Source organism: Grammomys surdaster, unplaced genomic scaffold, assembly GCF_004785775.1.
Source record: "Grammomys surdaster isolate TR1022 unplaced genomic scaffold, NIH_TR_1.0 185, whole genome shotgun sequence".
Lineage (NCBI taxonomy): Eukaryota > Metazoa > Chordata > Mammalia > Rodentia > Muridae > Grammomys > Grammomys surdaster.
The window spans coordinates 11,710,049-11,735,678 of record NW_021604630.1 but is presented as its reverse complement, the minus strand read 5'-3'; the positions used below and the strand labels follow the sequence as shown (position 1 = coordinate 11,735,678).

The window sequence follows — 25,630 nt, the reverse complement described above, 5'->3', positions numbered from 1 at the left end:
GGAGTCCAAGACAACAGGTAAGCTAGGGTGGAGAGGGATAAAAGGGGAACAAAGGTAAGGCAGAAAAGAGCAGACCCCTCTAGTGAGGGGGAGGGAGGTAGAAACAAGACACTAGGAAGTCAAGGCTCAATAAATGCGGTTCTTGAAAAACAGGTGGCAAGTAGCCCTTGTGAACTCTCTGCTTGACCTAACAACCCATTTGGAACCCCTTTGGTTGTTCCCAAGAAGACAGGTTGACGAGGCAGCACTCTTGACAATATCCAGCAAGCTGTTGAAGGCACTGGGCAACATTCTATCCTTTCAAGCCAACGTCTCCTGAATCATGTGCCCTTAGTCGGACACAGTTGCTTATTCTACATTAATATGCAGGATTTTAGACCCTGCCCCACACCAGCTGACCTGGAATGGATATGGAGAAAAAAACCTAGGAAACTGTTCTTGTAACAAGAAATGAAGAAATGTGTGTGTGTGTGTGTGTGTGTGTGTGTGTGTATTACAATATAAACAAAGTAAGTACTTAATGCAAACAATATTAACTATCAAAAAGCCAAAGTTGATATTTAATATTGTTGTCTAGCCTCGACACTGTTACAGATGTGTGTGTGTGTGTGTATATGTAAATACACACACACACACACATACATATAAGCAAGCATATATCTTAAGCTTATGATGGCTTATTAAATAAATGCTCTTCTTAGAAACAGTGGTTCTATTTCTAGATTTAATGGGATGCACCTTACCAAGCGAAGCACACTTAGTTGTATCTTCTGGCCTCAGACATTTCCACTGTTTTCATTTCATGCTCTAAGATTCTGTAAGCAGTACTCCAACAAAGAAAGACATGGGTGGCGTAATTATATAACTTTATTAAAATACCACAGTGCATATTGATAGGATGTTCACAAGGCTCTCCTATCATAAACCTGGAGTAATTTAGTTCAGAAAACAATACTCCGAAACACTGAGTTTCTTTGTAGGTCTGCCCTGAAACTCCATTACACACTGTTATTAAAAACTACTCAAACTGAGCGGATCCCGGCTTTCCATCATGTTCCGTCTGCCAGAAATTTAATAGAATTGCTAATTGAATCACGGCTATTATGTTAGACCTTGAAATTAAAAGTGGTAGGTCCTCATTTTTATTAATCCCGAGTTTTAACTTCATGTTAAAGTGTTATTGTTTACATCTTTATAACAAGCTATATTTAAATATAAACGTTAGCAAGACTTTTCAAAAGTTAAGCCAACCTGCTGTCATTTCCTTTTCTATATTTTACTGCATTTGTTTATTTTTGTTAGAATAATATAGATTAATTGTATAAACTTATTAGAGTGCTTGATAAAGTCTAAGGGATAATAAATAAAGAACTCCGCCATTTGGAAAAAGCTGTAATTAGTAATTTATATTTATTGCCTTTATTTCTGTGCACATGGAGGTTTTCTTTTTAGTAAAACTGGAATGGTACACTACAAATCATGGCTTCTTTGTTTTCAATTTAACATAATTATAGCTATAAAAGCGGTTAGCTACATCCTTAAATGTTCTTGGCAAGCATGATATTTTATTTATTAATTTTTTCAGGTATAAGCAACGTACATCGGTTCCTAGATCATTTTCTGTCATACAGTACTGTAGTGCATGTACTAAATACAAACTTTATGTTCATTTGGGATTGGCCTCTCAAGCATGTCCAGGAGTAGATTCTGGATCAATGAGAAGAACATATGAGCCTTTGGTGATGGTTTACTGAACTGCTTTTGAGAACTATTCTTTGTTAGCTTCTTGGCCTTTTCTCCAAGATCAAGTGTAGAAGTGGTCTCTGAGTCATTTTTAATTCTCTACCCTCCCAAACTATAACAATGAAACTCATCAATTATCTTTCATCAGATCTTGTTTCCCTTTTCCTTCGGACCTCATTTAAGGAAGGTCATGTCTCAAATAGCTGTCCTTAAAGCCTGCTCCCCACAGATCCTTTTCTAGGCTCTCAGAGCTACCATTCCCTTTTCTTCCCTTATACTTCCTCCTCCTACTTCCTCTCCTTCTTCTCCTCCTCCTCCCCTCTCCTCTTCTTCCTCCTCATCTTCCACTTTTTCTTCATCTTCCTTCTTCTTACTTTCTCCCCACTCCTCTTCTTCCTCCTCTTCTTCCTCCTTCTCTTCTTCCTCCTCCTCTTTCTCTTCTTCCCCCTCCTTCTCCTTCTCCTACTCTTGATCCTCTTCCTCCTCTTCCTCCTTTTCCTCCTCTTCCTCCTCTTCCTCCTCCTCTTCCACCTCCTCTTCCTTGACCCCTTGCTCTTCCTTATTAGGTTTTGGAGACTGACTCTTTCTTCTAATGACTTTATCTCCTTGTCTTGAGTTACGTTTTTCTCCCTTTTAATGAACCACAGGCATTGATCTCACAAAACACAGCCTTGAAGAACTGGCTTCCATAGTTGAATCTCGTATTTAAAATGCCCACGTCCTCATCATTGTTGTATTAGAAACCCAATGTTTTGGCATCCATAACAGAAAGCTACCACCCAAGTTTGGCACAGATACCTCACAAAGCTGGATGGACAGCTTCACACGGCCCTGGCCCTCTGCCTCCTTTGCATAAAAGGCTGTTCTTTTATTTCTCAATAGATGGAGTCATATTTCCTGTCATGATAATGGTCCATAAGATCAGCCCCCATGCTGGTTTCTGTTGTCATTTCTGTTTACAGCAGCTTCAGGACTCTCCAGCCACACACACTCCAGGTTCTGCAGCTCTGTGATTTCATTCCTCTCCTCAGCCTTCTTATTCTTTCCTTCTGACCAAATTCTACATATGCTTTAAGGTCAACCAATACTCACCATAAAGCCTTGCCAACTCTTCTGCTTAGAACAAGTCACTCTCATCAGTACCACTTGCAGAATCCTGTTTCATCTGATGCTTCCAAATGTGTTCCCTTCTGAGCCAGGATAGCCCAGTCGATAAGACATCAGAAGAGTTCCTGACCCTCGTCGGGAACCACAGCAAGCCTTTCAAGTGTTCACCTGGACTTCCTATTCTGTCTACACCACCCAGCCAAGCTACCAGCCTGCCACTGAGCTCACCAGATGTCTGTGGTATTAATGGATTTGAAGCAGACGACTCAGAAATGAAGACGATGGGAGAATGGTTGGGAGCCACCCTCTAAGAGAGGATTACATTTAAATGCATTAAAGAGGAGATCTGTCATATGGGTTAGCATAGCAACAATGACCTAATCATTTCCATCCAACAGTACAGATGTATGTTCTCATTGCCCTAAAAATAGGTCCATGATGACAGCGCAGGATGGATTGATGGAAGTGCAGGATTGACGATTGAAAGTGGGACTGTGGATATATTCAGCCCAGGAAACTGGGGAATCTTGAGAAGGAATGTTTAAAATCCCGACTCCCAAGAGCCTGTAAATCAATTAAACAATAGCAAGATGAGCTTTGCTAGGACAAGGGAGACCCTGGGTGACATTTCCAAGCCAAGCCTGGAGATGGCTATTTTTCCACCCTGAGAAACTGAGGTGCTGCTCAAGGTAGATGGGCAAAGAAAAACAACTGCTCATGTGTCATGTGTCACTCAAGTGCCTTCTGGTCCGACATGTGGGAATTTCTTTTAAATATCTTACTATATGGGACGACAGAATGAAAAGAGTTCGATTATTTACTGCAAACCTAATTAGAGCTGCAACTACGAGTATGCCAGGAAGGGTCACGTGACACGTTCATGCCGCAAGCACAGGAGAGCGGCTGCGAGCAAGAACAGTTTCCAATGACAGCCACCAGGTGGCAGAACAGAACGTAAACGTCTCCATAGTAGAGGTCAGCCCTCAGGTCCCCCTAGGTGAGCAGTTTTGTAATTCTAGAAGTTTGCTTATGGGAAGATTCGGGGCTGATGCCATCGAGACTGTAATTCAAGGCCTCTGTTTCACCCGTGACTTAATTTACATTAAAAACAAACAAAAAACTTCCAGAAGAATAAACTACCCTTGTAGGATGGGACCTTGAGATCCAATTGTTGAATTTCCAGAAATGTAACCTTTTAATTAGAATTAGATTATAGCAATTACATTTCCATAACACAGAGTTAATCAACATATATTTAAATTAAGGAACTTGTCATTCCCTATCTTTTACTTTGTTCCTTCCTGCGCTCTTGAGTCTGTGCCGTTTATGGGGCTTGTGTGAGAAAAATACTGTGCAATGAGGTGCTAGCGCGTGTCTCCTCTCAGGTTGGGAGCTTGAATTTGGCGGTGGGAAGAAATGTAACATTGTGCTACAAATCCACACCTTTGAGGCTGGCTGTTAACCATTCACTGACCATTAATGCATGAGACATGAGGGAGACCACCAGCTAAGTTTCAGTGCAGGACAGACAAGGGAGTAAATTGGTTTCAATAATAACTCAGACACAGCAAAACACATCACTAGAAAGCCAAACTCTGTAGTCAGCATTCAGGATTTGAGTCTGTGTCCTGCTGTCCATGAGTTACACACTACAGGCCACTGGCCCTTTATGCTCATTCCTTCTGTCAAAAGGATGTAATAGAACATAATTCATATAGTTACTTCAAAGACTAAGAGAATTGATGTACTGAAGTTGCCTTAACTAGGTATATCTGCCAGTTAATGTTTTTGTTTGGTTGGTTTTGTTTTGGTCTTATGAGACAGGGTTTCTCTGCGAAGCCCTGAATATCCTAGAACTCACTCTAAAGACCAGGCTGGCCTCAAACTTAGAGATCTGCCTGCCTCTGCCTCCCAAGTGCTGGGATTAAAGGTATACACTACCATGTCCATCCAGCAAGCCAGCTATTCTTGCTACTAAAGAGAGTGGCTAACACTGAAGTCACAATGATACATACAGCAGAAATGAATTTGAGTCTATCCAAAGACTGTAAATCCATTTACAATCTTATTAGGTTCTTACATTTAATTTTGCATCATGGTTCATTTTCTGGAGCTAAATAAAGATGAAACATAGTATCAGATTCATTATTTGGTACTGATAGAATAATAAATTTTTTACTATCACACGTTGCTTTTTCAGCGTTTGGAGAGTAGATTTAAAATTCCCAAGGTTCAAAGGCACATTCCCTAAAATGTTTTGTAAACATCAGAAATTCTGTCAGGCTTTGTCCAAACGTATGCTATTAACACAGAGTCACAGAGGTTGCTCAAAAAATGGGTTCCTGTAACCTCACAGTCTGACTTGTCAAATGAGGGATCAAGATTATGTCTCGGCATAGAATGGGCCAGCCTTTGAAAATAAAGTCAAGAAATGGTCCCTCACAGTGGCAGGAAGAAAGGAAAAGGGCAGAGAGTCACTCATGGGACTCGTCAAACAAAGTGAAACACAAAATGCCTTTGAGACACAACAATTCTGACAAATGAGGCATGAGAATTGATTGATGTAAGATTCAAGATGCCTGCTGGTATATCGGAAAGGACGTTCTAGAAAATTTGGAGAAACTTAGGTTAGGCTTGTGGCTCCGTGGTCAGGGCACAGCAAGCATGAACGCTGAGTTTGAGCCCCAGAACCACGTAAATCAGACATGGTGGTACCGCCTGTGATCTCAGATCTCAAGAGGTAGAGTCAAGAGGATCAGGAGTTCAAGGACGTCCTTGGCTACTAGTGTGCTTGAGGCCAACCTGGGCTACACAAGAAACTGGTGAGAGACAGGATCCTGTCTTAAGTACTATTCTGCCCCCTCTAACCTCATTTCCCAGTGGCAGCAGGCATTGAAAACTGCGCACTAACTTGGTCAGAGACGGCCAACCCACCTCAGCACCCCACCCTGCAAGCTCCGAATGCAGCATCTCACTCCGACTGCCACTCACAGCTGACTCCTTGGTCCCAGTTACCCTATGAGGCCAGTGCTACATTGGCTGGTTCTGTCATCTCTACCCAACACTGCAGAAATAAGTGCCCTTCTAGTATAGTCACACACACCTGCAGGCTCAGTGTTCTGGAAGGCTGAGACGGGGTCCCAAGTTCTAGGCCAGCTTGGGCCTCATTTTCCAACTCTGTCTCTTTCACACAAACAAACAAAAAGCCAATAAATAAAATAAGTTGATGCACAAACCACATGCACACACATATGTGCATTGCACAGGTACACACATATGTATATATTCACATATGTGTGTGTATGTATGCACACATGTATGTGCATGTGTATGCACATATGTTTGCATACACAAGTGTGCATGTGTGCACATACAAGCACATATGTGCACACACATACAGACCTGTGCACATGCAAACCAAAGCTGAAGGAAAAGAGTGGTTTTCCAAAGCACCCTAACATGAAGAGAGGTGTTCTCTCAATCTGTAATAAATATTACGTGTTTTAAATCTAACGTCATCTTATTGTACACACACAAGTCCACACTCTGGCCCTGGAGTTCTCAGGGCTTCTATACCAGACTGCACACATAGCCATTTTTAGAATTCCTCCTATCGTGTGGTACACTCAGCCCTTAGGGACAAGCATGTGACATTCCAAGTCACTTGAGGCTACAGCTGTCTCACAGTCACTATCTCATTGGGAACTATTTTGGCTCCCATGCAGCTGCTGGTGGAGCCTGGCTGGATATATCTGTGAATGGCAGTCTGATGACAGAAGAGTGGGGACAGTGAGCGACACATGCAGAGCTAGAGCCACAGCACCCTGGGGGAGCTTGGGAAATGTCAGCGAATGGACATTATAAAGCTAAATCCATGTTTATGGCCGAGGAGGTGTAAGGCATGAGAACACAAGCAGGATTAATTTTAAGTGGAGGTTTTGAGCCGCGTGCAGCCCGCAGTTCAGATGTAAACATGATGAAAATTTTTGCCAACATGCAATCATGCTCCTTTGTGTGTCTATATTTTTTTTGCCTCTCTTCTAACTATTGCTGCCATTTATTTTGAAATGATTTCAAGGATACAGAAAAGCTGAAAAATTGTTTTGAAAATAAATTACAACGCTACTCACCCAGCACCTCTAAATATCAACATTATGTTTCATTTATATTACCCTTACTCCCTCTCATGCACACACACACACACACACACACACACTCTACACAGACACACACAGACACATCATCATCATCTGACCAGATTGCCTATAAATTGCATACTTGATCCTTTCCTCCTTCCTGAAAACAAGACGCTGCTTACCCATAGCTACATTCAATTTTTCAAAATTAGAAACTCAATGTTAATACTGTGGTAGCATTTGCCCCACAGGACATAGTTAATGTAACCAGTTGTCTCCCTGTCACACACATGACATACCTATCTACATGTATGCTCACATATCCACTCATACACATTCTGGTCCTGCCAGAGAGTTGCCTAGGATGTCTCATTCTGGGCTTGACAGTTTAAAGATTTCAAATCAAACACTCGGGGGCAGAGTTGCGAGTTTTCAGTTTCCCTCCTGACTGGATTCCTGTTACGCTCCTGTGTAAGGAATAACACAGGAGTGATGTCACGGTTTTCCTTAAGGCCTCCTGTTGAAGGACGTGTGCTGCATCTGGTGATGTAAGTTTAACCCTTTAAGGTGGTATCAGGACATCTGTTCTCCTGCAAAAACTGCGACTTCACCCTTGGTAGTTAAGCAGTGCAGCAGGGACAAACTAGACACAATGTCCAATTCCTCTTCAAAAATTTCACCTGCTGCTGCTGTCCCCAGTCCTGCTTGCCTGGCTATAGTGATGGCTACCCAGAGGAGAATTTCTAATCCCACCGTCCCTCAGTGACTAGCTGGCAAACCACTGTTCTCATCAACAATGATTTTGAATGTGTTTCTATCAATATTGCCACTCATGGATTCTAAGATCATGATTCCAGAGTTGGTCAATGGCAGCTGGTTTACTCTGTCATCTTTCTTTGTGTGCACATGTGTGTGTGTGTGTGTGTGTGTGTGTGCACATACATTTATATATTCATAGAAGCCAGAGGTCAACTTCCATCACTCTCTGCCTTATCTCTTGAGAAGCAGCATCTTGCCTATTTGGCTAGACAGTGACTCTCAACCTGTGGGTCATGACCCCTTGGCACACTTCTATCTCCAAAAATATTTACATTACAATTTATAATAGTATGAAAACTATAGTTATGAAGTAGAAACAAAAATGGCTTTATGGTTGGGGGTGGGGGGCTAGTCACCACAACATGAAGGTATAAAGGGTCACAGCATTGGGAAGGTTGAGAACCACTGAACTAGACTCTTTTTATCTGGTCGGAGTTCTAGGGATCATCCTGTCTCCTCCTTCTTAGAACCAGGCTTCAGGTATACGCCTCTGTATCCAACTTTTCTTGTTTTTCTCTGAGAACTGTTTTATTCTTACTCTTGTGCACAAGCGTTTTATGAAATGAACCATCGCCTCAGCCCCAGGATGTGTGCCTGCATCATTCCTGGTAAAGTACTCCAAACCTGAACCCAGCTCTCCCAGAGTCCCAGCAGCCTTCGATGGAAAGTGATGCATACGAGATAAACAGAGTCTGGAGAGACGGCTCAACCACTCTGCCAGAGCACTCATGGAAGATTCCCAGCACCCACATGGTGACTCACAGCAGTTCCAGGGGATCAGACACTCTCTTCTGGCCTGTGTAGCTACCACACATGTACATAGTGCACATACACACAGAAAGAACAGAATTCTTAACCACTGAGTCATCTCTCCAGCACCTGTATAACTTTTTAAAAAGTTAAGATTGTAGGTTCGGAGATTAGGCTTGTTAGTTGAGTGTCCCAACGCTCAAATTTCAATTCCTAGCTCCTCAAAACAAATGAACAATAAAATAAAATATTTAATTAAATTATAAATTATATAAATTATAAGTTAAATAGATAATTTAAAATAAATTAAAAAATAAGTTAATGAGATATATTAAAATTTTCTTGTGTGGTAATTTTTTGAAAATATTGTCTTTAAGTACTATATTTTGCTTATGTGAATATAAGTTCAACTTCTACTTTTTAATAAATAAATAGCACTTTAATAAAATACCCTTATAGATCTCTCAACAAAAATTGTCATTTTCAATATATAGCGACCCAGAAAAAGACAATCAATAAGTTGAGGCCAATTAACATGTGAATGGGCGAATAAATTCTGGTATACAAATGGAAGGGAATATTATTCAGCAATAAAAAGACAAAATTTAGCTCTATACCTGGATAAGTCACTACTCTTGAAAATCATGATCACTGTATTCGAGTAAGAAAGTAAAATAAAATAAAATGAAAGAGAGAGAATTAAAAAGAGAAACAGTTTTACCTGTATGAAATTAAAACAAGATTTACTCTCTTTGCTAATTGTTTTTCTTTTACGGTATCTTTATCATCATATTAATTTATCACCCACATTTGTTAAAGAGGAAATTATGAAAATATGACATATAGACCCTCACCCTCACCATCATGGACTTTTTAAAATATTGTACATAAAACCCCTAACAATAAGTAAACCAAGCTTAGCGGCTATCAGGTAGCCTCGTGGTAGAATATCCATCTGCAGTATGCTTGGTCCCAGGCTTGATCCCTAGCACCACCAAAACAAAATAAAACTGCACAGATGTAAAAATTAAATTGCAGAGTGAATGCATGTACTACCACCTAATGATCTGTTCTGTGTGTTTTCGGGCAATATCTGTCCTTTTATCCTTCAACGACAAAAGAGAAAGTCTACAGATGCAGACCACAAAACTCAGGCAGTTTCTGTACATCCAGCTGGACTAGCTCCGGAGAATCCTGCCATCACTTCAGGGGCCCTCATATAAAAGCATCTCATCCCATAAATACATAAATAAACAAAAAATAATAAAAATTAATATCCTCTCGTAAGTGCCTTACTATTTTAAGAAGCAGGCACTCTATAACTTAACTCCATGGACCTGGAATGAACCACTGTTAACATAATGCACTTTAAACAGAGCCACTAATTGGCATTACAGCTTGGCAAAAGTCTGTAGATTTCCGTAGGCATGTGTCCCCTTCAGCCCTCTCCTCCCCACGCACACAACCCTTGAAGAGTCTCTGTAGGAACTAGCTATGCTGATATTTTTAGTGAAGCCTCCTTTCTTAAAGCCTTGCATTCCAGAGGTCTGACTCAATCATGCTTAGGTCATACTCTATGTGTCTAATGGTATTACAATGGCTCTGAGTCCAGCTAACATCTGAATTGGGAATGTCTCCAAAGGCCCATGTGCTATTTATTTACCCAGAGTGATGCTGCTGAGGGAAGGGGCTGGAACTTTTAAGAGGTGGTACCTACTTGGAGATTTTCTGGTGACTGCTGAAGGCTCTTGGAGGAGATGACAGGACCGAGACCCTTCTTGGCTTTCACTTCCTGCCACATGCTGAATGTCGTTGTTCCACCATATGCTATTGCTCGGGATACACCTCACACCCAAAGTGGCAGAGCCTAACAGTCAGGCTCAAAGCTCCAAACTGTGACCCAAAACAAGCATGTGTTCTCCTTGACATCTAGTAGATCCAGTCTGTTACAGAGGCAGGACGTTAACTAACCCAGGATCTCCTTTCTTTTGAGCCCCTTACCTACTGACGAAGTGGGACCTGACCATTTTGGAAGGTGTAACCCTCCTGATTGTCTTTGAAGCCTGGAGAATTTGGGGAATAGGAACGGGAAAACAGAATGGGGGAAAATTCTATTCCAGGGAGTATCTCTGTTGCTGGATTTAAAAAGAGGTGGGTTACTATTAACTAAAGCATCCAGGACTGAACGACTGAACGGACAGGTTTAAAGTCCTGCCTGTGGACTCATCCACCCTCCTGACCTTCGTCTCTGCTTCTGCGGCGTTCGGCACCGACACACTCTCTGATGTAGACGCATGACTGCGTGCTCACCGTGCGCTCTGCACACCTGTCTTTTGAATAATTATACCAGAGCCCAGAAAGCTATGGCTTAGGAAACCCTGCAGGCAATTTCCAACGTGTGCTAAATGTTAAGAAGTTCTATAACTGATGGTTCGTTGTTCTAAAATCTCAGCAAGAAAGTTAGGTTCGGGACAAAGACAAATGTTTATCAATACACTCACAGCTTAGCACTCGATATCTGTTCATTGAATGGATAAGAGACTCTAATAAAGGCATGCACACTTCTAAGTATTAAACAGATGATCTGTAAATAATTGTGACAACATCAGACTTGAAATGTGAGGGTCCCTGGGGAGCCAGCACCAAAGAAATAATAACAAAACTTACCTACTCTCCCAGAAATGAAGGGATAGCCAGAAGAGGTCTGGATTTTATTGTAGAATCTTTGTAGGATTCAAGTGTGTCTATAGACAAATGTATGTTTTTTTTTTTCTGGTGAGATTCAGAATTCGTTTTATTGTGAAGCAATTAGAAAAGACAACACAAAAACCATATATCTTATCTAACCATCGCCCTCAGAGACTTTTATACATGCAGCTTTGAATATACCTCCTTCAATTATGATACACAAAATGAAATTGATATGTTCCTTATAAAAGCCGTGCTAATTCTTTGGAAAATACAAAGATACTATGAGAAAATAATTGTGCCAATAATTTCATTGTTCAGAAATGTAAATATCCTCAGGGGGTCCCCTCTAGTTTCTGTTCCTTCTAGTTTCCTGATTTTCCCTGGACAGTCAAGCTTCTGTGTATATAATTGTTTTTCTACTGTGAAGCTTACAGGGTATACTCAGTGTTACCTTACAAACCAAATTTTCAAAAAATTTCATACACTGGGCATGACTCTAAAAATTCAAGACTTAAAATCTGTCCTCCAAATTAAGATGAATAAATTGGGGGCTTGGAGGGGTAGTATAATCTCCTGAGAGTTTGGAGTTCTCACAACATAAAACCTCTGTTCCAAGAATAAGTGTGACATCGTCTGACCTTTCCCTACACACAGTCACAGGGCAGTTCATCTGCCCCTGCTCCTGCACCCCCCCAACCTTAACCAATGCTTAAGCCTGCACCCGACTCACACACGGCCATCCATCTCGATTTGTCTCTTACTGTGTCCTCTAAATAGTCATTTGAAAATAGACGCCGTAGGCTCCTGCACACCTGCCTTGGGGCTTTCCAGTAAACCTGTCTACATAGGCTGTAACATTCACAGTCAGCCACAGCAGAGGAGAAAGCTGTGGCTTTGGCTCCCTTCTCTCACTAGGTCTGCAAGGAGGAGAAGGAGGAAGAGGAGGAGGAGGAGGAGGAGGAGGAGGAGGAGGAGGAGGAGGAAGAGGAGGAAGAGGAGGAGGGATGATGAGCAGGAGACAGACCACTCAGATAAGGCTGGTGGTGGGAGGGTCATCCAAGGGACAAGCATTGGGGAGGTTTTTCATTTTGTTTTCAAGAGAAAGCTTTCAGTGAGTGACCCTGGAAACCGAGTGAAGCATAAAGAATAGAAGATAAAGTCCATGCTCTCTGATCTCGGGTTATCTCTGGTAATGCGCTGTCTCGATTCATCCTGTCTGTGTACGGTCTTTACATGGTTAAGAATGCTGCATAGGAAGCTTGCAGCCTCATGTTTTACTTACGGTCACAGCAGAACCGTTTGTGGTCCTGGAACACATTCCGGAAGAGCATCAGTTTACTGACATTTCCCATGAGTACCGAATGTTATAAAATCATTCCTCCATCACACTTTGTTTGCTGGAACCATTTTTAGCCATGTTTGATTCCCTACGCTATTGGGATAGGTTTTATTTGCGGAAGGACTTGATGAGAGGGTGCAGAGACAACCTTTGATAGCTACTCTTTCTATCTGCATCCCAGAGCTTGTACTGTCCTTGCCTCAGCCTGAGAGTGACAAAGAATGAACACTTAAAGTGTCTGAGCGGACATGATTGCATAGGGTGTGGAGAACACAGTGATTTACTGCTTCTGTGTGGTATTCTCATTTTACAGTTCTGATAATGGCACACAAGTCTGTTTGGGAATCCGCTTAGGAAGTTTGGATTCAGAATCTCCTCACAGAACAGCCCTTGTCATTTCGGTTTTCAACACTATGGTTTACGAGAACAGCACTGCAGCCATTTCTCAGAACATGAGCATTTTGGGTGAGGCAGAATTTACGTTTTTTTCTTTAGTTATGTAGAATGTCTCCATTTTCACAAGATGTGTCTTTACAGAAAATCCACCAGCCCTCCAACATAAAAATCCACTTAAAATCCTTGTAGACTACAGGGATTGGTTCATTAGTTGCCTGGCCAAGGATGGGGTGCGGGAGGCTGCCATCTTAGAAGCCATTGCTTAATACTGCACGGATGAGAGGAAACAGTGTCATGGGCTCAGCCCAGTCCCGTTACCCCAGGCTAACATGTGACAGATGCAAAGGGTGAGTCACGCAAAGAATCAGGCCAGGATATGGGTGTGAATCAGCATAATTTGAAAGTGACCCTAATGTTGATGGATCAGTTCCAGTAATCTCACAGATTTGGGACAACAGCCTAATGAACTGGCATGGATTCAGCTCCAAACTATGAAAGGGCAATTGTGGCGTATGTAGTAGCAACCAAAAGCCTGAGGAAGTCCAGAGATGTGCCCAAGAGCCCAGGCTCCTTAGAGGCTATCTGTGTCTTCAATCGGGACTTCTGATTACCATGTTCAACATACTTTCTCACTTTGCATTATCTGTCTCGTGTCCAAGGGGCTTTACAGAGACTTAGCAGAACAGGTTGCAAGATGGCCTTAGACATATAGAAACCCTTCCTTCATTATTCTTAATGCCGCCACCACCTGCACAGTTCATGGAATTTTCCAGAGCATTCTAAACGTCAAGTCTGTTTCTTTTCATATTCCTCTCTCAGGAGGCTATAAAATTTGCTAAAGATTTATTCAGCTCATTTCCCTGGCTCTTTATGAATGAAGGGATGACTCCAAAGCAAGGATCTTTTCCAACGAGATTTAAAACAACCCTCAGCAAACTATGTGGGTAGAGGACTGTCATTTCCTGACCCCCCAACGTCCTCACCCCTTACCAAGGCCATCCCAGTAGCTCATTTCCACAGAACTGTAACAACAGTTTCGCACCCGGAGGCTTTTATTATCCTTTCTTCCTCTCTGTTGAATACTGGCTGACCATGTGCCAAAGCCCCGAAATGACTACTTTGCCCACATGCTGGTGGTAATTTAGAGAGGAAAGGAGAAGCTCAGCAGGTCGGAATTACAAGTTACCTTCTCACTGCACTTTAGGCTATTCGGTGTGTTAGTGTTCCGTCTCAATGATGATAAAATATCTGATGAAATCAACTTGAAAGAAGGCGGCTCAACGCTGCTTCTTTGCTCTCTTGGCTTCATTGTTTCTGAGCCTCTGGTGAGGCCGAAGATGATGGAGAAAGCATGGTGAGGAACAGGCAGAAAAAGAAGAGAAAGAGGAGGGAGAGGAAGTGGGGGTTGACAAATAGGAGGGGAAGGTAAGAATACTTTAAAGTATACCGCCTCACCCACCCACCCTGTTACCTACTTCTTCCAAGTAGGGTCCGTCTCTTAGCATCCTATTCAGTCATGGCCCTGTTAATTGCTTAGTCTGTTAATGAAGTTCCTGCTCTAGTGATCTAATCTCCTTTTAGGTACCCACCTCCAAATGTTTTAGTATAGAAGAGTTTTAATACATGATGTGTGTATGAGTGTGTGTGTGCATGAGTGTATGCATGTGTGTGTGACATTTCATATCCAATAATAATACAGGGTTATGGCAAAGGACACAGTCACAGTCTTGAGTAGGAATAATAGATGAAGATCAGTGTTCTCACTTTTTCCCTCCCATGATTCTCACAGGATGAATTTAATGATAGGCAATGAATTTAATGATAGTCAATGATAGTGGGTCCTCGGTAGGAGCATCTAGGATGGGCTCTAGAAAAGAACGATCAAATCTATGCCCTATTTGGTCAGGTAGCATCAGTCTCATGAAGGCCACGGGTATGCTGAATTGACCAGGAAATTTTGCCTAAGACACTCAAAGTCTATGAAGAAGAATCATTTGAGTGGGGCCAGATAGAGGAGTGGTATTTCAACGAATGAAAAGAATTTACTGACTATGAAAAGGATAAGTCAAAAGTTCATAACCAGAGATTGCAATATAGAGGGTGTGGGGTTCAGGTTGCAGGATCTAGTGTATATAACATCACTATCTCTGGCCATAAGAAAATCAGCTCTGCACAGTGGTCTTGCACATTGCTAAATCTCCATGTCCCCTAAACAGAATCCAGTACATAATGGTTGCGTGTCGTTGTCTATTTGGGCTGCTGTAACAAAACACCATAGGGCAGACCAATGATAAACCATAGGAATGTCTTTCTTCTTATGGTTCTAAGGCTGGGGAGCCTAAGATTAAAGCAACAGGAAGTTTAATATGTGCTAAGGTAGAAGAGGCAAACGAACTCCCTTAGATCATAACAGTATACTAATGCCAAGTAATTCCAATGAGGAAACTGAGAGGAAGAGATACCATTTTATTTGGTATATCTAGTAGAAACAAAGAAATCTACACAATCCCAATGTTTGTCTTAGGGTTTTATTGCTGTAAAAAGACACCATGACCAAGGCAACTCTTATAAGGACAACATTTAATTGGGGCAGACTTACAGGTTCAGAGGTTCAGTCCATAATCAAGGCAGGAACATGGCAGCATCCAGGCAGACATGGTGCAGGAGGAACTGAGAGTTCTACATCTTCATCTGAAGGCTGCTAGCAGAATACTGGCTTCCAGACAGCTAGGATGAGGGTCTTAAAGCCCATATCCACAGTGACACACCTACTCCAACAAGGCCACACCCACTCCAACAGGGCCACACTTCCTGATAGTGCCACTTCCTGGACCAAGCATATGCAAACCATCACAATGTCCTCTAGCTGAGGACAGGACTCTGGCGAGATAGGGCTTTGGGAGTGTGAATTATTTTAAGACTACTTGAACAGTGTCTTAGTTCGCTTTCTGTTCCTGCGACAAACACTGTAATAATCAAAAGCAGCTTGGGGTGGAAAGGATTTATTATTCTTAAATATCCTGGTCACAGTTCATCATTAAGAGAAGCCAAGACAGGAGCTCAAGTAAGAACCTGGAGGCAGGAATTGAAGCAGAGACCATGAAGGAATACTGCTTACTGGCTGGCTTCCCAAGCTCATGTTCAGTTTCTTATACCTCGTAGGACCACGTGCTGGGAGGGGGTGTACCACCCACAGTGGCTACAGCCTCCCCACATTAATCATTAATCTAGAAAACACCTGGCAGACTTGCCTTCAGGCCAATCTGATGGAGGCATTTTCTCAGTTGAGGATCTTTCTTCCCAGATGATGCTCTTTTGTGTCAAATTGACGAGACAATGAACAAGAATAGATGGGAATGGTGGAAACGTCTCTAGGGACCCCTGATTGTCACTATCCCAGTCACAGTGTGTGCAGGTCTGCTCTCTATGCTGCTTCTTTCTGGTTTTCAGCCAGCACTTTCTGCTTCTCTTTAGCCTCAGCTCTGTTGTAGTTTACTCAGGAAGTGGCCAGGGCAGTGACTCTGCCTCTTCTTTCTTTATTAAAGCAGTCCTTCTTCTGCTACTGTTAGTTTGCTCTTTCCCTTCTGCTCTCACATGCAGGATGTACTTGCCTGGTCCTTTTTTTAACCCACCAGGCTTAGTCTAGCCTGCTTAGGCTTAGCTGCTGACAGCAGCTAGCAGGGGATATGGGTACAGGTGTCGTTTTGGAAGTGGATATGGTTGATTCGGTCTCAAGTGCATTTATGAAGGAAATTAGGGATGATTTATGACAACTGACCAAGGACCTCACTCTATCCAATAGGTTCTGTGGAAGCCTTTTATGAGTATGTGGTACTGGCTTTTTACTGGGTTATCCCACTGGCCAATGGGCTTCTAATGGGGTGTCCCAGATGTGAAAGATGCATCACTCCATTCTAATTTGGATCCACCACCTGTATTCTTTGACAATTTCTCCTGGAAGTGGAGGCCTCGCCTTTTCAACCTGTGGAGAGGCAGAATATATGACTTTATTAGCAGTGTGACCCCACACACATAAAGTACCTACTTTCTTCACTCTAGTGACAAATCTTTGACAGAAGCAACTTAAGGAAGGAAACCTGTTAAAGAGTTCAGTCCTTTGTTAAGGGGCAGGAGATCATGGCGGGGGAGTGTGTGGCAGAGACTTGGAAGCACAGAGTAAGACTAGAAGCAGAGTTGGAATGTATCCCTTAAGGTCTTCTCTCAGTGACCTACACCTAGCAGCCAAGCACCATGTCCTCTGAAGTACCACCACCTAAGCACCGTGCCCTCCAAAGCCCCACCACTTTCCAAAACAGAGAGTCAAGATGGGACTCGTGCTTGAAACATGAGTCAGTGTGAAATACAACTGTCACATCAACTCTGTACTTCATGATTTCCTGTGATCAGTGAGGAGAATGCCTGTACTACCTGTGCCCCGAACCCTATAAAACCTGCGGCGAGGTCTCCATCCCCAATTCTCTGGAATGTGGCTTTATATGGAGACCTGGTTTTTTAAGGGGTAGTTACAGTTAAATAAAATCATTGAGGTGGTCCCTGTTCCAATCATCATTATTACAAAAATAAGAACCTTAGATGCACACGTGTCCTGAGAGCTAACAATAGGAGAGCCCAAGGAGGTTATTCCCTCCCACCCTTAGAACAGACCTACCCCACCTACACTTCAAGGGCAGGCTCAGAGCCTCCAGACTTGGAGGAAATGGATTTCTGTTGTTGAGGTCAAACAGACTGTGGGCCTTTGCTACTGAGCAGAGTAATACGCCATGCCTGTAGTTATTGGGGGGATGAAGCCAGTGAAGAATCATAATACACTCGGAACAGTACATAGGCATGTAAGAGCCCCAGAACTCAGCCCTCAGCCAGCTCTTCCTCTTTGTGCTTCCTTAGCACTTGCATTGGCATACGTGGTTACGCATACTCTCATAGCCCAAGGATTGGCACACATGGTTAGCCATACTCTCATAGCCCAAGGATTGGCACATGTGGTTAGCCATACTTCCTTCCATAGCTCATGCACTGACATTTGTGGTTATCTATATTCTATGGAGTTCATGCATCCACACGTGTGGTTACTTGCTTCAGCAGTTCCCTGGCACCAAGCTGTGTTTCAATCTCCTCATCGTTCAAAACAAGGAAATGAAGCACTGTGTTTACCTATCTTCTTCCAGGAATGTGCACACACCGGAAGCAACTTCAGAACTAAGTTCAAAGAGGTTGCCCAACTGAGAGTGAATGCATACTCTTAGAGTCAATTAACTATCCAAAGCAGAATTTACTATTTCTTCTCATGACCATGCAGAACAGGAACTCTTAAGACAGTGTTTATAACACAGTATGCTGCCTCTAATGGATTAAAAGCTAAACACTGTATGCAGTGTGTTCTTTTGGATGGTTATACAGTGATCTTCATACTCTCACACCGTTGTTAGAACGTCTTTATGGCATTTGCCATATAATCCATCAGCTTAAAAGAGAACAGAGTCACCCAACCATCACTGCAATCTGAGGTTGCAACTCTTTTGCTTTCTCTAAAGGAATCCATGAGCACTACTCTCTATCCCATCCCCCTTCATCCCCAGGCAACCAGTATTTAAATACCTCTAATTTGCTTGTCCTGGGTATTTTACGTAAGCAGTCCTACAACACCAGCCCTTCAGTGATAGCTTTCCAGCTGGCACATCCTGGGTCATCCAGGTGACAGAGTGCACCAGTGCTTCATTTTCTTTAATGCCAAGTGATATCCAATTACTAAGACCTGCCACATTTTATTTATCCATTAATCTGTAGATCTATATTTAGCTTGTTTTTGACTTTGAGCATGGTATGAATGACACTGCTGTGAATGTTTGTGGACAAGTTTTTAAATGGACATATGTTTTCATTGGAGTGGAAAAACAGAATTGTAGAGTCATCCAATGATGAAGATTTTAACATTGCTACTCTGTCCCCAGTATTTGTGACACTGTGTGGCACTAAGTATTGCAATCTGTTGGTTCTGTTATCTTTTTATTCTTGGGGGTAAAGTTGCATCTCAGTGTGGTTTTAGTTTATATTACCCTGATGGATAATGATCTTGATTATCTTCTCCTGTGATTATTGGTCATTTATGTATCTTCTTGGATAAATGTCTATTCAACGTCTTTATTTATTTCATTGTCTTCTTATCAAATTATGAGTCGTTCATGCTTCTGAATACGACTCTCTTATCAGACAAGTGTTTTGCCAACATCTCTGATTCTTTGAGCTGCTTTACACTTTTCTGACAGCATCGTTTATAGCACATGAGTTTTAATGAGGACTCATCTATCCATTGAGTCTTTTTTGGGCTTTGGATTTTGCATCTTAAGAAGACATTCATTGGCTAACCATTAGGTAATGGAGGATGACTACTGTATTTTATGTAATACTGTGTTTTTCATTTAATCCTCTAAAGCAATTTGAGTTACACTTTGTATGAGGTTGGCAGCCAATATACATCTATCAAAGTGTTAGTTAGCTCTTCTCACTGTGACAAACTACTTCAGAAAACAATTTAAAGAAGACTAGATTATGTTATACTGTTTCCAGGGTTTCTGTTCATGGCTGACTGGCTCCATTCACTTCTTATAGTTTATGCAGATCTTTCTAGAAGACTTTCCCACCTTGTGGGAAGAACATTCTGCACTTTGCAGAATCCACAGTTCGAGTTAGCTCACGGCTTTCTTACACAGGATCTCACAATGCTAAACCAGTATGGTATGGTGGAACCTTGATCTGCCATTGGTTTAACTGGTAGGTGAATCCATTTGGACCATGGCCACTTTGGCCTCTGAATGCCTGAATAGAGAACATGGTGAAAGAGTTTGGGGAAAACAGTTCTTAGACAGTCTTGTACAAGCAGAGTGCCCCAGAAGAGCTTTCTTCTTGAGCAAACCTCTCATATTAGTTTATCCTTTTATAGCGTGAAGCCTACAATCAGTGGGGTGGAGTCTGGCAAGCCCTTAAAACAACTTTCCTATTATTAAAAAGAGAAACAAAAGAAAAGAAAAAAACCTTACAGTTTGTTAAAGAAAACCTCGATCAACTGGGTCTAAGAATGACATGATTTCTGGTGGTATTAGTACAGTTAAGTCATGATGCAAGTCCTAGGTTTCCTGGGTTTTGTTTGCTTGTTTATTCATTTGTTTGATTCATTGGTTTAGATGGTTTTTCACAGTTATGCAAGGGTGGGGGGACAGGGAATTTCACCTTTTTTTTGAGATAAATTCTCCCTATGTAGTTCTAGATGATTTAGAAATTTCTCTGGCTTCAAAATTTCTAAAGTTGCCCTACCTCTGCCTCTCTGTCTCTCTGTCTCTCTCTACCTCTCTCTGCCCCTCTCTGCCCCTCTCTTCCCCTCTCTGCCCCTCTCTGCCCCTCTCTGCCCCCGCCCCCACTCCCACCCCTACCCCTGCCTCTTGGGGTCAGATATCATAGTCCATCTTGGCTTTGTTTTAATTGTACTAATACCACCAGAAATCACGTCATTCTTAGACCCAGTTGATCGAGATTTTCTTGAACAAACTGTAAGTTCTTTAAGTTCTTTTTTTTCTTTTGTTTCTCTTTTTAAAAATTTACTCACTTTACATCTCGCTCAATGCCCACCTCCAGGTCACCCCTCCCACAATTCTTTCCCTCATCCCCTCGTCCCCTTCTCCTCTGAGCATGTGGGGAGGGCCCTGGGCATCCCTCACCCTGGTACTTCAAGTCTCTGCAGGGATATGTGCATGTGTATCCTCTCCCACTGAAGCCAAACAAGGCAGCCCAGCTAGTAGAACATATCCCACATACAGGCAACAGCTTTTGGGATAGCCCCTGTTCCAGTTGTTCAGGACCCACATGAAGATCAAGCTGCACATCTGCTACATATGTGTAGGAAGGCCTAGGTCCAGCCCTTGTATGTTCTTTGGTTGGTGGTTCAGTCTCTGAGAGCCCCAAGGGTTAGTTGACTCAGTTGGTCTGGTCTTTATGTTGAATTCTTATCCCCTCCAGAGCCTGCAATCCTCCTCCCAACTCTTCCAGAAGAGTCCCCAGGCTCCACCCACTGTTTCCATCCATCTGAGTCAGCTGATTGGTGGAGCCTCTCAGAGAACCGCTATGCTAGACTCCTACCTGTAAGCATAACAGAGTATCATTAATACTCTGCAGGATTTGGAGCTTGCCCACGGGATGGATCTCAAGTTGGGCTGGTTATTGGCTGGCCATTCCCTCAGTCTCTGTTCCATTCCCTGTCCCTGCATTTTTTGTAGACAGGATAAATTTTGTGTCTAGAGTTTTATGGGTGGGTTGATGTTCCTATCACTCTACTGGGGATCCTGCCTGGCTACAGGAGGTGGCCTCTTCAGGTTCCATATCTCCAGTGATGTAAGTCACAGCTAAGGTCACCCCCATTGATTCTTGAGCACCTCCTTCCTGGGGATGTGCCCCCCTTGAGTTACAGATTTCCATTCATTAGAATGGCCATCTGGCCATCTCTCCTGTCCCTTCCCACATCTGACCCTGAATCCCTCCCCATTTCCCTCTCCATCACCTCTCACATACAGTTCCCTCCCTCCATTTACCTCTTATGACTATTTTATTCTCTTTTTTAAATGAGATTCAAGCATCCTCACGTGGGCCTTCCTTCTTGTTTGCTCAACTATGTCCATAACCACTTTATTTGTAATAGCCAGAAACTGGAAAGAACCCAGATGTTCCTCAACTAAAGAATGGATTAAAAAATGTGGTACATCTACACAATGAAGTACTATTCAGCTATTAAAAACCAAGACATTATGAATTTTGCAGGATAACAGATAGAACTTGAGAATATCATCCTGAGGTATGTACACACTTATAAGCGGATATTACCCATAAGATACAGGATACCCATGCTACGCCCCACAGATCCAAAGAAGCTAAACCACAAGTTTTAACAATCTTTCTCCTTCACCTTTTACCCCTAATTCTACCATAAACTTGACTAAAATCTGCAAACAATACCCATGCCAAAACCCAAATGATGGGTTTCCTTGAGATAACCACATGTTGGTTAATTAGTGGGCCACTTTTAAATCTTGCATCCCACAAAGACTTTGGGGCCTAGACAATATGCTCTTTGCCATAGCATGACAAATAGAGCTTAGTCTAATTCTTGATGAAATTCTTGTGCCCATACCATGTTTGATAATCATCCTCACATTCTTACTGCTATTCGGAGCTTCTGGATTCCTCGAGGAACAGTCATGAAGCTTTGCCTCTAGCTTGTCAGGGCCTCTCCAGGCTGTATACCTTCAGATGTTTTCAGACCATTCTACAAAGCAATTCCAGAGGCTCCTCAACTACACTATCAGGTATAGCTACACAGACAACCCAAAAGAAGTACAGACTTCTTCTGCTAGTTCTTCATTGCTGTAATAAAATGCCCCACACAAACAACGTAAGGAGAAGAAAGGATTATTTTTGACACATGGTTTCAGATGCTTCAATTCAGCCCCAGGCACTTGACCAGATCATCACAGGAAAGTGGTTTGTGATGGAATTGCTATTTTGCCTCATGATGGATAGAAAACAGAGTATGAGGGACCAGGGTAGAAGTTCCTTCAAAGACAAATCTGAGTGACCTGGTTCCTCCAGATAGTCCTTATCATCTGTCTGTATCATCTCCCAATAGATAGAACAACTATCTATTGTTCTGAGCCTGGGAGGACATTTGCCACTCGATATGTAGCAGAAATGCTGTAGAAAATATAATTTTCATAATTTAATTTTTGAAATACTGCTGATTTTTACATGATCTTGTCTGCTACAACTTTGCTAAAATCCTTAAAATACTAGAATCTTTGTTACATAGTGGCAACTTTGTAACAAAGATCTTTGTTACATTTGTTCACAAGAACAAATGCCCTTGTATTATGCCCAACATGGAAGTTTTCAGTATTTTACCATCAAAATGATGCCTGCTTTTTGGCTTTTTTAAATCAAACTTTATCCCTTTATAGTCTCCTGAATTTGCTTGTCAATGTCCATTTGTGTTTGTGCCACAAATGGTTATTAGCTGTTTTTGAAATTTACTGGGATAACCATGTTTTTGTTTTAGTCCATTAACACAGTATATTATACACATTGGCTTTTAAAGTCTTCTGAGAGGCTACGCTGTTCCTAGAAGCTCTGCGGTATCAGTTGAATGTGTGGAATGAACTGAGCAATGTCACCTTCTGCTCACCAAATGCGTGCGTGAGAGAGAGAGAGAGAGAGAGAGAGAGAGAGAGAGAGAGAGAGAGAAGAGCAAACAATGGAAACTCTGAACTCTGTCTATCAGTCTTTCTTGGTGGTGGATCTAAACAAATTCTATGACCTACCCTCGTCTTATAGCAGGTTATAAAACCTTCCCCATTCAAATGGGATTCTGCTAGGCAGCCTAGATAGTACAAGATTGAGGTAGGGTATTTCCCTTCTATGATTTAGTTATTTAAGAGAGGTCAAGAATGCTGAAGTTGACAGGATTCTCCAGATTCCTTTACCCAAGCTATGGATTTTACAATGATTTTTTATCCAATGATGTCTTTATAGAACTCCAAAAGGACAGAACAGAGCTCAGTGTGTTTCCAGAAAGTTCTTCTAGAGAGCTAAGACTCTCAGCACAACTCAGTACTTGTTCTTCCATGTGTTTCTTCTGTATCCTTTGTAGTATTCTTTTTAAAAAAATCAGTATGTTGGGACTAGAGAGATGGCTCAGTAGTTAAGAGCACGAAATGCTCTAGTAGAGGACCTAAGTGTGATTCCTGGCACCTGCATTGTTTAGCTCTCAATTGCTTATAACTCCAGCTCCGGGGCTGAACTGGATAATTTTAATGTCAACTTGACACAAGCTAAAGTCATCAGAGAGAAGAGAACCTCAATTGAGGAAATGCCTATAAGACCCAGCCGTAAGGCGTTTTCTTTTCTTTCTTTTTTCTTTTCTTTTTTTTTTTTTTTTGGAGCAGGGTGGGTTTATTCACAAGGGATTCTGGGATTCTCGTGCTCAGCCCGGCAGCTCTACCTGCGGTACCAGATCTTCAGCTTCTGTTCACGCTTGATCTTCCACTGCAGCTGCAAGATGCCGTAGAGGAGTGCCTCGGCCGTGGGCGGGCAGCCTGGGGACATATGTGGCTGATACCACGTCTTCTTCTACCAGCCCACATGGAGGACTCTTGGAGACCCTGGGGCGGGGACTGGCTTCAGAGGGATAAGGGTCCTTGCTTTGCCAGGCCCCCTGACACCACCCCGTCCCTGAGCTGTTCATGGCTCCGAGGAAAAAGGGCTAGGTTGTGACTCTGGTGACCAGCCTGGTCCTCGGGAACAGTCACAGAAACTGGACCTGGCACATAGATATCCACGGGCACAATGGGGTCGCAGCAGCGAACAACCGAGTAGGAGTAGTGGTAATAGCCACCGCCATTGGCACAGCTCCCCATGGACATCTCATAGCGGGGTTCGGGCATCTGGTCGTACACCTTGCGGAGCGCAGGGGTCATCTTGTTGGTAAGTGTGTCAGCTACAATCATCACATCAGCCTGGCGCGGGCTGGCACGGAACACCACACCGAAGCGGTCCATGTCATAGCGTGGTGCAGCCATGTGCATCGTCTCCACAGCGCAGCACGCCAGGCCAAAGGTCATAGGCCACAGGGAACTCCAGCGTGCCCAGTTGACTAGATCATCCAGCTTGGTCACCACATACTCGGCCCGGCTTCTGGGAAGATGGGAAAGCTTGGGGACCACGGCTCCAGCTCCAGCCTTGGACACGGCAGACTGTGTGCTGCTCGGGCCCTCAGGGCCCAACCCTGATGGACTCTGTGCAGTTGGGCCACTGTGCCTGTGCGCAGACCCAGGAACCGTACAGAGAGCCGGCCAGGAGCCGCCAGCGCCGCCATCCTCGCCTCGGCCTTCAGACCGTAAGGCGTTTTCTTGATTAGTGGTTGATGCGACAGAGTCCAGGCCATTGTAGGTGGTGCCGTCCCTGGGCTGGAGGTCTTGGTCTCTATAAGAAAGCAGGCTGAGCAAGCCATGGGGAGTAAGTTAGTAAACTCTACTCCTCCATGGCCTCTGCATCAGCTCCTGTCTCCAGGCTCCTGCCCTGTGTGAGTTCCTGCCCTGGCTTCCTTTAGTGATGGATTATGATGTGGAACCATAAGCTGAATAAACCCTTTCCTCCCCAAGGTGAGTTGACCATGGTGTTCATCACAGCAACAGTAAATCCTAATTAAGACAAGGGAGCTCCTACACCTCTAGCTGTGGGGACTAACACATGTGCACATAAACACACACACATAATAAAATAATGAGAGTAAACGATAATATTTTAAAAGGAAAACAGTCTGCGTGTGTTTTCCTAAACATAGGAAGCATCGATAAATTAACTGAACTGAGAGTGAACATGAAACTGACTATAACAAATTCTCAGTAAGTGTAACACCAAAGGAAGTATGGTTAAGACATAAAAGGGAGAGAAAGCTCTGTCACTTGTGAACAGTCTGCGGAAGTCATTTTTAAAGTAATAGGCTTCCTTGAACTAAGGGAGCATGGAGGTTTTACTCAGGTAACTTAAACATATCCATGGCGAGGAGTATTTCACTAGTGGGTACACTTCTGAG

At 42.8% G+C, this 25,630-nt stretch overlaps 1 pseudogene; it reads right to left on the bottom strand.

Annotated features, from left to right (window-relative positions):
• Positions 1 to 23,960: 23,960 nt before the first annotated feature.
• Positions 23,961 to 24,910, bottom strand: LOC114621987 (annotated as a pseudogene).
• Positions 24,911 to 25,630: the final 720 nt, after the last annotated feature.